Here is an 18,036-nt window from a genome sequence, read left to right as displayed (position 1 = left end):
AATAATAATAATCATAAAAATAATGATAATAATAATAATAATAATAATTATAATAATATATTAATATAATAATTGATCGATAATTTTTATGATCTAAGACTAAACTTTATGTGGCTATATTCTACATAATGTCAGTTTATTTAAATGGTAGTTTTGTCTTGTAAAATCTTATCAAATTTAAAGGAGCTTTAAATATTTACTTACTAAATATCTTCTATTATGGAGTCTGTAGTAAACACAATTATTCATAATTGTTATATTTATTTCAATTTTAAAAAATTATTTATTGTTTAATCAATTACTAAAAAGCTAAAGCAAAACATTTGAGTTTTTTTTACTGCGTAACTGTAAATAATTATTATAGAAATTTAAAAATATTAAATTAATTCTTTTAATTTAGCTGCCCCTAACATGCAATGCATATATTAAAAAAATTTAAACTTTAATACTGGTAATTATTGCGTCCTTATACGTCATTAAATATGTTAATTATATTTTTATTTTAAATTACACTTAATAACCTTTATTATTTTATTATTAATTTATAAATCAATAATTTTAATGACAATATTCCCTACAACTTATTTGCCTAGACAAAATGAGAAAGAAATACGAAAATCTAAAAAAACTAATACAGTTCCAATATTTATTAATGAATATAAGATTTAAGTTTCGGAATATAAATCATTATATTTAAACAAATTTTGTATTTTTTATTTTATTTTTTTGTTGAAAACAATTATTATTAATGATGTCGTGTTTTGGGTTAATTCCAAGTTTCTCGTAATATTGTTTACTTATATTCAAAATTATCGTAAATTCATAACAGTCTTTGCCGTTTTTAATAGTTTAAACGTTTACTCATATATTGTTTAAGTATTCGTGAATTAAAATCCACTGTAACTTATTTTACTTTTAGTTATATTTCTTTGGAATGTAAAATATTTTAATAAGTAGAAATTTTATGATGAATAATTAATTTAAGTCAATAAATAATTAAACTAAAAATTAATTAGGTGATATTTAGTACTTCTTCACTGACGGATATAGAATATTTATTAGAGTAGTTATAATAATTTGACATTTTTTCATAGTTTATAAACTTTAGTTCGAAAAAGGTTTAATATAATTTATTATTTGAAATCAGAATTTTCTTACCAATTTTATGGATCAAATTATTGTAAGCAATGTAAAAAACATATATTTACAGTATAAATATTTATAACATAAATACTTCATGCAAAATCTCAGAAGAAAAACGAAAAAACAAACTTTTAATAGGTTATTCTAATTCACAGATATCATTGAATCATAACTAAATTGTTTATGTTAATTTTCACAAATTAGGCCAAAACCATCAATGGCAAAATAATAGGATTTAAACAATTGTTTCATAAGGCCAAACAGTCGTTGAAGTATTTTTTTTTCCTTAAGTACAATAAATTAATTCGGCTTGTCATTGTTTCGTAATGAACAACATCATAAAAACCCTAGCCTATATCAATTTCAGTTAAATAAATGTTAAACTTTAATGATCTGTTAAAATTCAACAACTATCCAATTTTGTTCTATCTAATCACTGAGAATGATTTGTAGTCATACGATCGAGTGTTACAACTAACTGAATAGTTGGAAACCGGGTATTTATAATATTTATATTCAATAACTAATTTATAAGTTTTAATTTTCACAGTCATTTAGTGGAACCTTCTATTAACTTTTCTTATAATGATTTCAAATCGAGTTATGTTTATAATTCAGATTGTGTTTCCGGTTACAAACTATATTCCTTAGAGATCAGTGTACCCTGAACACTGATCATGGTACTCAAATAAACATTTGGTTTAAACTTGAATGATTAATTAATTTAGATTATTTAGCCGATAACATGCAATAAAAATAATTTGAATGGTTACATTCCGCATCCTTGATATTATAATATCAAAAACAACACATTTTATCATCTCGAGAAAAAATAATTGACGTAGAAAAATGCATTGTTTATTCAATTTTCTCAATTTCGGGTGATATAAGTGTATACGTGGCAAATAATTAATATTAGTTAAATTCTTGATGTTTCCAAAAAAATTGGATCAATAGCAAATAAGACTTTTGCATTATAAAATGTTTTAAACCATAGGTTTTTTTTTTTTTTAAGTCGTTATATTTACTATACGTATTATTGTTAGGGTTCAGATAGTTTTCGTTAAAAAGTCATACCGAGTTGCATGCGTTCTCTCATCGAATTTATTATTTAATAAATACAGTGCAATTATATTACTAAATTAGAAAAGATGTGCCGAACAGATTATGTTGCGTCACACTCGTTTTTAGTGAACATTTAAGCTTTATATTTTACACCAGATACGCAAAAAATGGTAGAATGCTCGGGATGCGTGATAGTGATAGATATAACGAAAGAAATACACATACCAGCGTTATTGAATTGCAGTGCTTTTCTGGAAAAGAGGGAAATCGACGAAATAAAATAAAAATGATTGTTCAACGATAGAATTACAACAATATGGATATTCGCACAACGAAACGCGTGAACGACCGTAACGCGTAGTGATAGATAACACATAATCCAGCTACAAATTCAATCAGAATTTAATTTAAATTACCAACATATATAATAAATATAAAGCGAGAGCTCATATCACAAATTATGTAATTTGTACTGTGGTGTATAAGTGTGTGTATGTTTCATAAATCTATTCAAAATAAATAATTTGTTAAGATTCGGAACCACATTGTAACAGTGCATAATTGGTATTAAATACCTATCTTATAATGTAGACTTGTGCGTACAATTCGTAAATAAACTTAATCAATACAACAGCCAAGTGTTAAGTAGATGGATCTCAATGATGATATTAATCAATATCTTATTTCCAATTTTTTGTGGGGAGGAGCTCAAAATAATTCTAAAAAAAATGAGTGATTTTATAATATTTCAAAAATTACATATAAGGTATTAATCAATAATTATAATATTGTACAAATATTTAAGGAAAACCCCCACGAAAAAAAAAAAAAAATTAAAAATTAAAAAGTACTCCACCAATCTTGATGATATCAGTAGGGAAAAAGTTTACTTAATTCATAAAATTGGTAATTCAGTTTAGCCAATTGTATAAAATCGGTAGTTGAATTATTAAATAAAGGCATTTGCCAATGAGTTTGCTTAAACTTGCAACTCTAACTTTAAAACTAACAATCGGAGGTTTCACAACATTATACAATAATATACATTATATAATTATAGCGATCTCTGGTTCGAACCGAAAAAGTATTATAAATATAGCCTTGGTTTTTTTTTTGTTTTTTTTTTTTATCAGCTCTGACTTAAGTTGTTTATCATAAATACATTTTTATAGTATATTATATAGTAAATTTATTAAATATTAGTTGTTACGAAAAATAAAATATGTATTTAATGAAAATTCCGTGTTAAATATAGTTAAAGGTCGTAGTAATAAAATAACATCCAGAAAAATATCGATGAACTATTATATTATATATTATATATTACATATATAAATAATCATAAACAGCCAATTAATTAAATATATTTATTTATTAAATTTATTTAAAACAAAAAACAGTTATTGATTAGAAATATATATATTGCATTTTCAATATCGAACAGTATAGAAATTTATGTTCAATTTTGGATGTAATTTTGTATTGAATATTAGAATTAATTACTGGTATTAATGTCATAAATTAACAAATTTAATACGCGTTTCTGTACGCAGAATAATTAGAAGTATATATATATATATTACCGGCAATATGGATTATCCAGTATTTTGCAAAATGCCTAGGCATTATGTAAAATGCCAAAAATCACTAGGCAATATTCATAATACGAGCTTTGTCTAGGTATTATGTATAATTCCAAATGTGGAGTAGGCAATATGATGAAAATAAACAAAATTGGGTATCGCCTATTACCAACGACTTAACTTACCGTTTATCACAAATGTGCATGCACGATTTAACGCAATAAATATTAAGATACTTTTACTACTATAATAATAAATCTGAGATACAATATTGAACGTACTAATAATTTTATTACAATATCGTCATTTTTCTTGTCATTTTCGTGTTTCGTTATGGTGTTACAACTATGGATACAATTTATATGAAGTCAAATTTTAATAAAAAACTACAATTTTTTTTTTTTTTAATTTGACCACTTTTACTAGTTTTTTATCTGATGAACAATATAGTGAGTTAATAAGAATTCAATTCACAAAAATTGGCCAAGAATTTTTAAAATGTGTTTGTAGATCAAAGTGTGAAAATAAAAAGTGTATTTGCCTTGAAAATAAAATTGTGTGTACTTCAAAATGTCACTTTTCTACTACATGTTATAATAAGTAAATAGTTTAAAATATTTTTATAATAATAATAATATAATAATAGATAAAAATTATATTTTTTCTGTAATATAAGTAATAATGTATAATAATTATAAACATCTCAATGTAATATAACATATGATAAAATGTATTGTATTTTGCCAAAAACAAAATTGGCATTTTGCTTACTACCTAGGTATTATGCAATAATAATAAAAAAAAAAAATGTAAATAAAATACTATATTTTATTATTATTAAAAAAAAAAAATTTTGAACTATTAATTTTTCAATGTACAAAATATTAAAAATTACCATTAAAATGATGATATATAATATAGAAAAAAAAAAACGAAATTTTAAACAATATCAAACACTTGTAGTTGAAATTTTAAAACATAATTTAATTTTCAACAAAGAAAATTATAACGAATAAAATTTAAATAAATTTTATTTATTAAAAACATATTTATATAACATATATACATATATATATATATATATATATATAATATATAACATTTATATAAAACAGTTTCACTGTTCGCTTAACTAGCCCCGTCCAGACCAAGAAACATTTGTCGTCGACTTTGTCAACAATGTCGGCGACAAAATGTTTCTAAAAATGTCACCAACAAAATTTAAAAACAGGCGCGTCCACACCAAAGCAACATATTTGCTAAACATTTGTGAATTAGTCTTGGTGAAAATGTGGAACGAGAAAGACGTTGCTATTGCTGCAGCTGTTTGCGTAATTTTAAGTTTGGAAACGAAAAAGACCTCCAAAAAGAGGTATTGGGTTCGTCCTAGTCTTTTAGCAAAAAAAAAGTACAATGGAAATGATTTAATGACTGATCTTAAACGTGATGACATTGGTCTATCTGGAGAATTGAGGTAAAATTATATTTGTTACAAATTAAAATATCAATTTATCTTTATAATTAATTACTTAAACATTTTTAAACATTTTCTTATGTAGGTGTAATAATAGTTTTAAGAACCAGACTTCGCCTTTTTACATTCCCGATAAAATTGACTATAATCAAGTTTTTCATTTTTTTTTTGACTTCTAATTTTTCAGTATTAAGAATTTTTGAAATTTCACACCACGCATCATTTTTTTTAAATTTATTTTTGTACTCGGGTTGAGTTTGGTCCCATAATATTTGTTTTTCATGGTATAAATCAATTAGATGACAAACACTTTCTTTCGACCATTCCATTATTTGATAAAAAAAAAAGTTAAATATCCGTTCAAAAGAAATGTACTGGTTAAAATATGCGATACATACAGACGGACCAGGTGAACTTAAAGGGATAACCAAATATGACGTGTATTTATAAATGTTTATCGACAAAATTTTACCGGTCTGGACGTGTCAATACATTGTCGGTGACTATGTTTATAAACATTGTCGCCTTTTTCCCGAGTCGAATGGAAAACAAAAATTTGTTGGAGACAATGTCGGCAACACAATTGTTGGTCACAAATTTCAGAAACATTTCTGATTTTTGTCACCAACATTGTCGGCAACACATGTTTCTGACAAATGTTCCTTGGTCTGGACGTGGCTTAAAGCCACGGCTTACCACCACGAAATGTTAACAACAAAAAAAAAAATTTGTCGATTAATAGGAAAATACGAATTTGTTCGAAACTCTATAGTTGTATTAAATCTTTTTCTATTAGGATCTACTTAAAATCAATTATGTTTTGATGGTTTTTATAAATTATTTTTACATATATACATATATATATATATATATATATATACATATGCATATACAATTTAAGCTTTACTAAAATATGAAGAAAATATATTTACTAAGCATACGTGATACATACAATTATCAAACATTGAAAATGTTTTCATTTACAAATTATACACTAATCTTGGAAATGCTAACTGTCAATTATTATAAAATTATTAATTATATGATTTTTCTTTTCAAAAATTAATACATATTCATGTTTGTGTGTACCGAGATATATTTATAATGTCAATAATTAATGGAAAAAAGTATATTCAACCAAAATATTGAGAATAGAAAATGATTTCGACTGCAATCGTATTTTACTAAAAAATCAACTATTTAGTATTTTTGAAAATGCAAATAAATTTAGGATGAATCAGAAGAAATTATTCTACTCTGAAATCGAATATCGTATAACTATCTTTTGATACCTTTACCTGATCTAAGAACTCAAGCGACCATTAATCAATGTGTTACAAATCGGACTCAGCATAAAACTAAGTTTTGTTGTTTTTTAAAAGTAAAATGATAATTTATACTAGATACCGAAACTACTTTTTTCAAAGAACACACAAAATATGGGTTGCTCCGAAATGCAGCACACATACGTGTCTGAATTAAAAAACCTCATTGCCCTGTTAACGTGGTTTTCACGTTATTAAATATGCTGTCTCAGCTCATTTGCTTCTTTGGCCTATACTAAGAAAATCTAATTATTATTATTTTATTTTGTATGTATTAGTCCACACACGAATAAAACACCAAAATATATTGATTTAAAATACCTTGTTTAATTTATATTACTAAAAATAATAAACAAATAAATTAAATATGTAGCACATAATACATTAAATTATTAAAATAAAATAAAATTTTCTGTTATATGTTATCGATAGATAAAATCATTAACTGCTGTATTCATATATTTATTTACCATGAGATTTATTTTAAAGAAAGACTGAAATTAAATTAATACAAGAATAAATATTATGTACATGATACATATATATACTATCAGTATATGAGTCTAGATTTGTACACAAAAAGCTGAATATGATACAATAGACCTAAAGGTTGATTTCTGACATTACAACCATGAGACGTTTAAAATTGTATAGATTAATGTAAATGTGACTAATTTATTTATAATGGAAATTTGCATTATTTAATTTGGTTGAAAAAAACATTCACACATATATACACTTATTTTATTTTATTTTATTTTATTTTATTTATTTATTTAGACGGGCTAATGCCCATTAATAAAAATATATAAGATGGTCAGTATTGTACAATGCCAAGGTAAGCTTAGTGGTTAACATGCATATTTTATAGGAAACATATTTAGATAAATGCTAATATTAGGTTTTATACAAATAACAATTAATAATATAAATATATACAACATATTATCTAATCTATAAAATTCTTACGTCTATTTTATTAAGTTGTTTAAGTATACTTTGAAAATATCAGTCGATGTACATGAAAATAAATCAATATGAAATATATTAACAAATTCCATAACTCTAATAATAGGAGAATTTTGACAATAATTGGTAGATTGGAATGGTACATAAAAGGTATTTATTTGTCTTGTACTACGGCTAGGAACTAGGAAGCTTAATCTTGAAATTAATTCAGGACAATAAACTTGTCCATTAAGTAATTTAAAAATAAAACATAGATCATGCCTTTTCCTTCTAACTTCTAATGATTCTATGTTTAAAAAAGATAATAATGGCTGATAAGAAGTGTGAGGAGTACGCTGAATGTTACAGTTAAAGGACAAGAATCTCAAAAAACGATTTTGTATCGACTCTATCTTTTTTATCGGGCCTATTCTACTGGGTGACCAAATTATAGAGTTGAAGTCCAAAATTGACCGGACAAAAGAGCAATAAAGTGCTTTTAATGCATATGGATCATCAAAATTTTTACAGTTACGATTTATAAATCCTAGCATAGAAGAGGCTTTGTTTAGGATATTTAATAGTGCTCATTGAATGACAGAGATGTATCAAAAATTATACCTAAATCATTGTTCTTATAGACACGAGTGAGTTTTGAATTGTTTAAATAATAATTATAAAGATGTGGTGTTCGTTTTTTCGAGAAGGTTAATACTTTGCACTTAGAAATATTTAAAAATAGTTTGTTCTGGTCACACCAATCATTAAGGATGTTTATATCGTTTTGAAGTAAGTCGGCATCATTTGGGGTGTTTATAATACGAAATAATTTTAGGTCATCCGCAAATAGTAACATTCTTGAGTTGGTAAATTTGATATCATTTATAAATATATTAAATAATAATGGTGCAATGTGAGATCCTTGAGGGACACCTGAACTTACATTATATTGATTTGAGGTAAAGTTTTTAATTTTAACATATTGTTTCCTGCCTGTTAAAAAAGATACCACCCAAGAATGAAACGGATCGCGTAAGCCCAAGTGGTATAATTTGGTGGTAAGAATATTATGATCAATTTTGTCAAATGCTTTTGAAAAATCGGTATATATAACATCTACCTGGTGACCTGCATTAAAAGCATCTAATATATAATGCTGAAATACTAAAAGATTGGTAGTAGTCGACCTTCCAGTCATGAAACCGTGTTGCTCATCAATGATAATATTTTTAAATATTGGATTAAGTTTTTTTGATATAATACTTTCAAATATTTTTGGAATTATTGAAATAATAGAAATAGGACGATAATTAGTTACTTGAGTATTATCACCTCCTTTAGGTATTGGTGATACATAAGTAATTTTCCATTTATCCGGAAAAACACCCGATGAAAGCGATCGATTGAATAAAATTAACAAGGGAACGGCTAGGACAAATTTTCATTCTTTAAAAAATATACTTGGTATCGCGTCTGGACCAGGGCATGTTTTGGTACTTATGCAATTGAGTTCTCCGAATATGTCATTTAAAGTCAAAACGCATTTATTAAAATCGACTGATGCATATTAATATTTACGATACTAGGAACTGCATTACAATAATACGGCTGATTAAATACGCTCGAAAAAAAATCGAGCAAAACAATTAGAAATATCAATACCACCACAGTAATTTACATTATTATAATTCATAGATTCTGGTAGAGTGGAAGTAGATCGTTTATTTCGGATAAATTTCCAGAATAGTTTCGGATTAGACTTAATAGAATTTTGAGTTTTGGTAATGAAGCTATTATACTCAAGTTTATTTAGTGACTTACACTGGGCACGTAAATTTGAAAACTGGTTATAATTACATTTATACATATTTATACATATTTGTTTAATTATCAAAATAAATTTTACTAATCATCTTTTTTCGATGAAATTAATAATAAACTAAAAATCAGTTTTCTATTATAATTGACATTTGAAGTTTATCGTTATAATCAATGCAAATTTTAATATAATATATTAATAATCTTGTTTCAAAATTAAATATGTTTCATATTGTTTAATAAAATATTTAAATATATTATACTTGATAGTCATAGATAACACTGAGTCTATACAGCTTAACGATTTTAGGGTTTAAGAATATTAGTGATTGTAGTATTCAAATAAGATTTTTATAGTAAATCGTCGATGTGAATTTTCAATGTAACTTGGTTAAAAAAAAACATCCTAAGTGTTGCCGCCGTAAAATAACGGCCGGTCGACGACCCGAGTATATCACCGCGATCGACACACACGCACAATTATTTATATTGTGATTTATTTATTTTTGTTGTTGATTGTGTGTGAATTGTTTAAATTAATTGGGTCCCAGCGCGTTACCCGTTATCGGTGCGTTATCTGCGTCGCCGGTGCGGGTAAATTTTAACACGGCCGCCCGTTTTTATATTGACGTTTCGAAACCTCCATCGCGTTACGTTAAAAATATTATTGTAATTTCCGTGTGTGATTTAATATTTTGTTCTTCTCGTGTCAACCACCGTCCGGGAATGTTAATGAATTATGTTGTTTTTACAATTTTTTAGTGTGTGTGCTAATCGTGATTCATTATTGTTATTTTTACGTGTGCTAATCGTCGTAATTGTTACTTGATTAAACATATTTTTTATTGTAGGCGCTAATCGCCATATTATATTAGAGTGTAACTATTTATTATTTGTATAGGCGCGAATCGCCGTTAGATTTGTATTTATTTATTTTAGAATTTAGGTAGCGGCTGGCCAGTCTGCGCTCCACAAATTGTGAGTTTTTATTATTATTATATATTATACATTTATTAATTGTTGGGCCAAAAGGGCTATCTTTACTAAGAAATAATAATTATCGCTGTTTAGTCAGAAGGGCTTTTCTTTTATACTTTATACTAATTATACTAGGCAGCTACTGTTCTAATAGCAGTCTGCTATATTAATTCATATAATATTTCATATTTATTCTATATTAATATTATATTGAGCCAGAAGGGCCATAAATTTATTTTATTATACTTTACCTATTTATTTTCAACTATATTCATATTTAATTCTGTTTAGTTAAAAGGGCAACGCTGTTTATTTAGTTTATTTAGTTACCATTTATATTATATGTTAATGTGATTTCTTTATAAACTTGCAATTATTACTTAATTATTTTATAGATAATTGTTATATCTGGTTGTGCCGAACCGGCATTTTAGTTAGGCTTATTATTATATATTATACATTTTTTACTTGTTGGGCCAAAAGGGCCGTAATAAAATTATCATATATTTTTTGTACTTTGATGTTTCTGTGATTTATTGTTTATTTATTACATTATTATTTTACAATACAGCAATATAGTTACCATATTTTTTACACTATTTTAATTAATCTTTCAATAATTGTAAGCACACACAACACACCTACACACCCACCACACCACATAGTCGGACAGTACTTGCGCGGCGACCCCAACCACTGCTGTCCGATCTATAAACATACACACATACACACAGTGTGCCGGCCGCGATCGTACATAAAGGCGGCGTACGCGGATTATTAGCGACCGGGCGCGCGTAATATTAATTTACGCTCCCGGCGCGTACACTAAGAAATATTGTTTTTTCGTTTTAGATAAAAATTTATAATCTATACAAGAACAATTATAGATGAAGATTCCGTAGATTTTACCTTAAGAGTTTCTATAATCCAAGGAAAACAATTTGTTTTTGTATCTTTGCAACCACAATGAATACAAAAAAACAAAAGAATTAATGTAACTTTCAAGTAATCATAATAATATAAAGTATAGTTTAGTGGTTCTAAATAGGTCAAATATACAACATAACATTTTATTTGTATGAAATAAATGAGTAGGATTATCAATGGTCTATTTGAGGGGCTCCTGAAATAGCTATTTGTACAAACTGTAATCCTGCTCAGACATGTTTTTAAAACCTTTTGTTTTTTTTTTTTTTGTAAAAATTTTTTTTTTACTCAAATAGCACGTGAAATATTCTACACAAAATATAATATAAATAAAAATGTATTAATCAAAATTACTTTTAAATTAGGTACACTCAATGCACTATTAAATTCAATAAATATGAAATGATAAATTATGCATAAATAGTGTATGTCAAAACCCAAAACTACTATTTTTAATCAGGACCATATTTAGAACAGGATAAAAAGACATTGCCAAGGAGCACTATACTAAGAAGGACACACATTTTAGGATTAAATATTATCCAGTCATTACTATCAACTAAATATTTAAAAAAATATTCAAATACATATTTTTGGATACTTATTGGATATATAAATTTTACAAAATAAGTTCAATGTGTATTAATCACACTAGGTGTGTCTTAGCTAGTGATGGGCATATTCGAATTTCATAGATTATCCGGGTTATTCAATTCAATTTTGCTATTCGATGACTCAAGATTTTATTCGACATTTGTATGAAAACTTGTCCGTGTATATAATAATATCGATAAAAATTATCATTTTATCATTCCTATATTGTATTGTAATATCAATTTAACTTTTCTTTAGAAAATTTTATTCAAGAACTATTCAAAAGTTATGTAGTTAAAATAAGTTATTCAATCATGATATCACAGTAAATCATACAAGAATAAAATAAATTATTATTTGGTAACTAATAATAAATTATAAAAACTGTCGAAGTCATGATAAGTATACTGAAATTCATAAAATATAATATTAATTTGTTGTTACAATAAAATAAAATATTTTATTTTAATAGAAATTAAAAATCATTATAAGTTATATAAAAAGCAAATTTATAAATCCAGATAGTCCGGATCAGAATGAAAATTTGATTGAAATTCGGATTTGAATATCCGAAAATTCGGATAATTTAGATCTTCAGATTCTATGTCCATCCTTAGTCTTAACATCTATGAATACTGACTATGTAATAAAAGAATTGAGTAATAATGTTAAGTCACAATTCCATAAACTAACGATTTAATATCGATGCATAATTTATAATAAAATGGTAATATATGAAAATTGTTGTTAATAATCACAGTACATAGTATGTCACGGTGTATCATTGAGGGATCATTATAATTTAAGATATTAAATATATATATATATATATATATACATAGTCTGTAACAATTCTGTAAAGACTCCTATTTATTATATTTATTTAAGTAGATAGATTTTATTTTATATAAGATTAAAATTTAATTTTAAACTATATACATTTTATAATAATTTTGTCCAATTTCTCAATTGCAAAGAATATACTACAAACATAACGATTTGGTAAGTATCTATACAATAATATTATTATAATAATTAATAATAATAAATTTACAAGAATTCAAAGGAATTACCCGCTACTAGCTATTATTTATTTAAATTATAACATTTACCATCTTATTGAATAAATCCAAATGATTGATATTAAAGAAAATGCAATCGAATACAATATAGTTAGTTTATTTTTCTATTGATAAATAATAATTTTGATACCTTACGTTTCCGTTTTATAATTGTAGAAGTTTATAAGTTTCATTGTTCTTAATATAAAAAAAAGTATGATAGTATATATATCGAAATTAAAAACTAAATATAACTAGAACTTATAAAGAAAACTCATTATTTAATAAACACTGGGAATTTCACCTAATATAAAAAATAAAATGTATGCAATCAAATAGTTTTCAGTAGTTATTATTCGAATTAAAGCTTTTTTTTTTTTTGGAGAGAGCTAATTTTTAACGAATTCCAGGGGCACCATTAGTTTTTAATTCGGCCTTTTTTCAATATATTTATTGCTACATGTATCATACATAGAGTTTAAACGTCTATTTTTAACAGTTTACAACCTTTTTTTGTTTTTATAAAACAATAGTTTTTTATTGATAATATCATAAACAACAGAAAGACTGATAATATAAAATTAAAATAAATTGCCTGATCAAATCGTTTTCAAATAAAATAAAATATGATAATTCTAAAAAAAAAATTATATTATATGTTTTGTGTTTATGATCAATGATAATATTATATCAAGATTCATTACAGAAATATTAAATATAATAATATGTAAAATAATAGTGTAAAACATTTATATTTTCATAAGTGAAGATATTGTAACAAGGATCTAGGATATCATAATTGTATTGAGATAATTTAGTGTGCAATATAAATTTAAAATTTAAAGCAATAGTATTTATTATTGGATGATAGCAAAAAAACTAGGCACATTTCATAAGGTTAACCATATCTGAGAATTAAATTAAAATAGAAAAAAATGAATAAGAAATGTGTTTTAAGAATAAACATTTCAATCTTGATGTTCATTTATATTGCACTACTCAAAAATATTTTTGACTTAATTTTATTTGGTCCACTGACTGCACCTCGTTTTTTCAATGCCGTTATTCAACGATATATTTACATTTCCTAGTTATGTTGTCCAATCAAGCATTTTACTAAATATACGAACAATTCAATTTTACAGGATTCTCCAATTTTCCGAGTTATTTAGCTATAAAAATCTATTACAAGTTAGAAAAATAATTAAAAATGCAAACAATTTTTGAAATCATATTTTTTTATTAATTATAATCGCCGTTATTGCGATTGGAAATACGAAAATCTCTAAAACATACTCTAATTCTCATGATCCAACGGTGTTCACCCAATATATTGGTTGTCATATTTGAAAAGTAAAAGTAAGCGTTTAGTTTAAATGAAGACCATATTTAATAATATAACAAATGACAATCAAATTCATACGGAATAAAGAATAAATTTAATGGTAAAAAAATTGAAAATATTATAAAAATGTCTCATCTTTTTTTTTTCATTGTTTCCCTTACTCATGTATTTAGTCGGGCACCTCTAGACGAACAGTTAAATTAAGTTTACACTAGCAGTTCTCAACTTTTGTGTAGTGACGACCCCAAATATTTAGCAAATTTTTTATAAATAAAGTTCAATGGAGAAATAAAAAATAACTATTGGGTACTTTAAAACAATACATTTTTTTTTACTCATATTACTTATGCTAATAATAGATCATAATATTAATTACATTATATTTAAAAATAAACATTTCTTTTAATAATTGTATAGTACATATATATTTCTTTACACACGACAGAAAATATATATAAGAATTAATGACTCTTACACGAATACAATTTATAACTGTTGTATATTGGCTTAAAATATCATTGATATTTCATCCATATCTTTTACAGTTTTCGATGTATAAAACAAAGAATGAATTTAGATGTGCATTTGCTATATCTTTAACGCATGATACTACAGCTGAATGTATCCCTGTCATAGACCATGGGTGTATTTTAGGGGAAAGGGGCGATCGTCCCTCCCTTCAATCCGTATTTAAGGAATTGATTATATGTGAGATACATATTTCAATTTTTTTTAATGTGGATAATTTTATAACGAAATCAAATTACGCGTGGCTGTGAAAACTGAATTGGGCTTTATGTCAGGTCCATACTTAGTAAAAAATTAAATAAAATACAAGCGTAACTTTTAAAACACAGACAGCTGTTAAAAAATAACTACACAAAAGTCGACTCTAAGTGAATCAGGCATTAGATTAAAAAAAAAAAACACGAATATTAAGGACTTAACTGATTTAAATATTACCAAACATTTTACTTGTGCATTTTGAGTCTGAATTAAAGAAGATATTCGAGACGTCCCCCCCTAGAAGTAAGTCTAAATACACCCCTGTGATAGACGTTGCACCATATGTACAAATTCCAATACAAGAAGTCCAGTTAATATTTTTAAACATCATATAATTATTCATTGTTTCAGTGGCGTGGTGATGATATTATTTTGGAGCAATTGCTCCTTCAAAATGTTTGGTAGGTGGATTGCCCCCCTGCCAAAAAATACTTAACAATAAATATAAAAATAATATAGATATATCATAACATCATATTAAATGTTATAATTGATAGTAAATATTTAGCGCATAAATGTAGTGTATATGATCCGTTACACTAGAAACAATTGGTACTAACTAATTGCAATACTAATGTTAATAACATAATTCAAAATTCACATACACTGCATTGATCAAGATACAAAATAATTAATGAGTGTAATAAATTTACTAGATAATTAACTAAGTACATCTGATTATACAAATCGATCTAATAAACGTATATTTTTTGAATTGTATATGTTTTGCTATGGTAGAAATGCCGTTAGGATGAATATAGTGTACCTTATGGTATATACATTTTTGCTTTTCACCAAAAATTAGTTCAATACACCACTGTATTATTTTAAAAATGTCATCTGCTATAGTAAATATTTTCAACTTTAAGGTGCATAAAGAATCTTCTTCTATATTGTTAAATGTATCATCAATGTACCTAACATAAATTAAGAATATAGTTGAATTACTTATATCTCTTGATTCGTCCAATTGTATAGCATAAAATAACGATTTGTTTATTTTTTCAACGAGCTAACATTCGATATCATTAGCAATACAAAGAATTCATCAATGAATAGTGTCGTCAGACATTGGAATAATTTTTATTTTTGAGAGGTGTTCATTACCAAATAGTTCTGAACATATATTGACCATACAAGGCTTAATTAATTTTTCACCAATATTATATGACTTTTTGTCTTAGCAATTTATAAAGCTGCAATAAAAGAACATTTTAAATACACCTTGTCAACTTTAGTACATGATTTAATATTTTTTTTTTTTTTAATTATCTTTAACTCACCACGTCTTCTTTAAAAAAAAAAAAATCTGTATTTTTATTTCTGTATTATATTATGATTAGTTCCAATATGCCGTATAAATTTATTTGGCTTTAAAGAAGCATTTGCTAGTACAATACTGCAAATAACATATTATGGCAAATCTACTTAGTTTTCATTTATCTATGTAAACCCATAACTAATATATTTATCAGTGTATTTATCGATGTAGTTCATCCATGTTTTTACCTTTTTTCTAGGCATTTCGTCCATTTCTATTTCTTGTTCATTTGTATTTGATTTCATCATTTCATTTTCATTATTTTTAACAACCATAGGTTTTTTTTAAAAAAGTTGAGAGTGATGTCTGTTTACTCATTATATATTTTTAAATTTAAGTTGGTATAGAAAATTATTTGTTAACTTACGAATAATATTATACTAATGCTAACGACCATTTCGTACTAGGTACAGGATAAGTTGACGTTAATCTCACGACTACACAAATAGGACATTATGACGTTCACTGCATTGATAATTGGAACTAAGAAATATACTGGTGAAAAACTTATTAAATACTTATAGCTATAAATATACTTTATCAGTTGACATTAACAGAAACGTATACATATGTTAAGCTTCCTAGTACCAATTATCAATATTGTGAATGACTTATAATGGTTAATCTTAGAAGAATTTACGAAAACGGTTTCATTTATTATTTAAAATACTAAAAAATAAAAATATTATATCAACGTTTTAAATTTTAGCCGATCCGTTTAAAATTATTGGCAACCCTATAGTCGAGAATCACTGGTGTACACGACATGTACACGATGTTCACGTCGTGATGATATAATTATGTTGTTGAAATGACAATGAGACTTACTTTTGTTCGTATTGTGACGATACTTGTTTAAGCGTTTGACATTATCGAAAACCACTACAGCGACGGCGGTGGATTCCTTCGTCGCGGTCGGAATTCCACTAGAAAATCGACCAATCGTAACACGCACTTGTAAACGAAAAAAAATTTGAAAATCCGGCGGCGGCCAACCGTATTACCGCGATATTCACGCGATAAATCGATAACTTGAGATTATTCCGTAAATCCTTTGGCCCGAGGAATCCGAGACCGTAGAATCCTCTAGAAGTCGGTGATCATCTGCATTCACGCACACACGAACGGTAAAAACATGACCCCACGGACGATGGACGCGCACTATACGGCGATTAGAAATAGACGCGGAATAAAATCAAGAAGAAAAAAATGAAAATGGATAAAAAAATAAATAAATAAATAAATGGAAGAAGAAACGACGACGACGGTAACCGGATGGTACCACGGACGAAAAGACACGGGACGACGGGCGGTGACCGGCGGCGGAGCGAAAACCGTGTGCTCGTGCAAAATGCCAATTCACTCTGGTCTTGAACGGACGCGAATAGCGCCAAAGCTCGGCTGTGTGTCAACGTGACGCACGCGTGAACACGACCGCCACGAAAGACCTCGGTGGCGGCGGCGGCGGCGGCGGCGGTAACGCCATGCGTGTGCGTGTACCGACTGCACCCGATGACCCGATCGCCTCTGGCGTGTACATTACACATACAAATATTGTAAATGTGTACATATACACACGCACACACGTTAACTCTCAACCGATCAACAGGGTAGGTTAGGTTAAGATATCAGGTGGTGGCGAACGTATGCATTCAATAGTTCCCCCCC

General features: G+C 26.6%; 1 protein-coding gene across 1 annotated transcript in view; it reads right to left on the bottom strand.

Annotated features, from left to right (window-relative positions):
* Positions 1-17,794, bottom strand: part of LOC112685449 — a 328,545-nt gene extending 310,751 nt beyond the window's left edge. Inside the window, exon 1 of the mRNA XM_025557345.1 lies at positions 17,197-17,794. The gene's annotated coding sequence lies outside the window, so the exon portion shown is untranslated. The remainder of the gene's footprint in view (positions 1-17,196) is intronic.
* Positions 17,795-18,036: the final 242 nt, after the last annotated feature.

This window comes from Sipha flava, unplaced genomic scaffold, assembly GCF_003268045.1.
Source record: "Sipha flava isolate LNK unplaced genomic scaffold, YSA_version1 277_pilon_pilon, whole genome shotgun sequence".
Lineage (NCBI taxonomy): Eukaryota > Metazoa > Arthropoda > Insecta > Hemiptera > Aphididae > Sipha > Sipha flava.
Note: the sequence above shows the minus strand (reverse complement) of the source record. Positions and strands in the feature narration are given on the sequence as shown.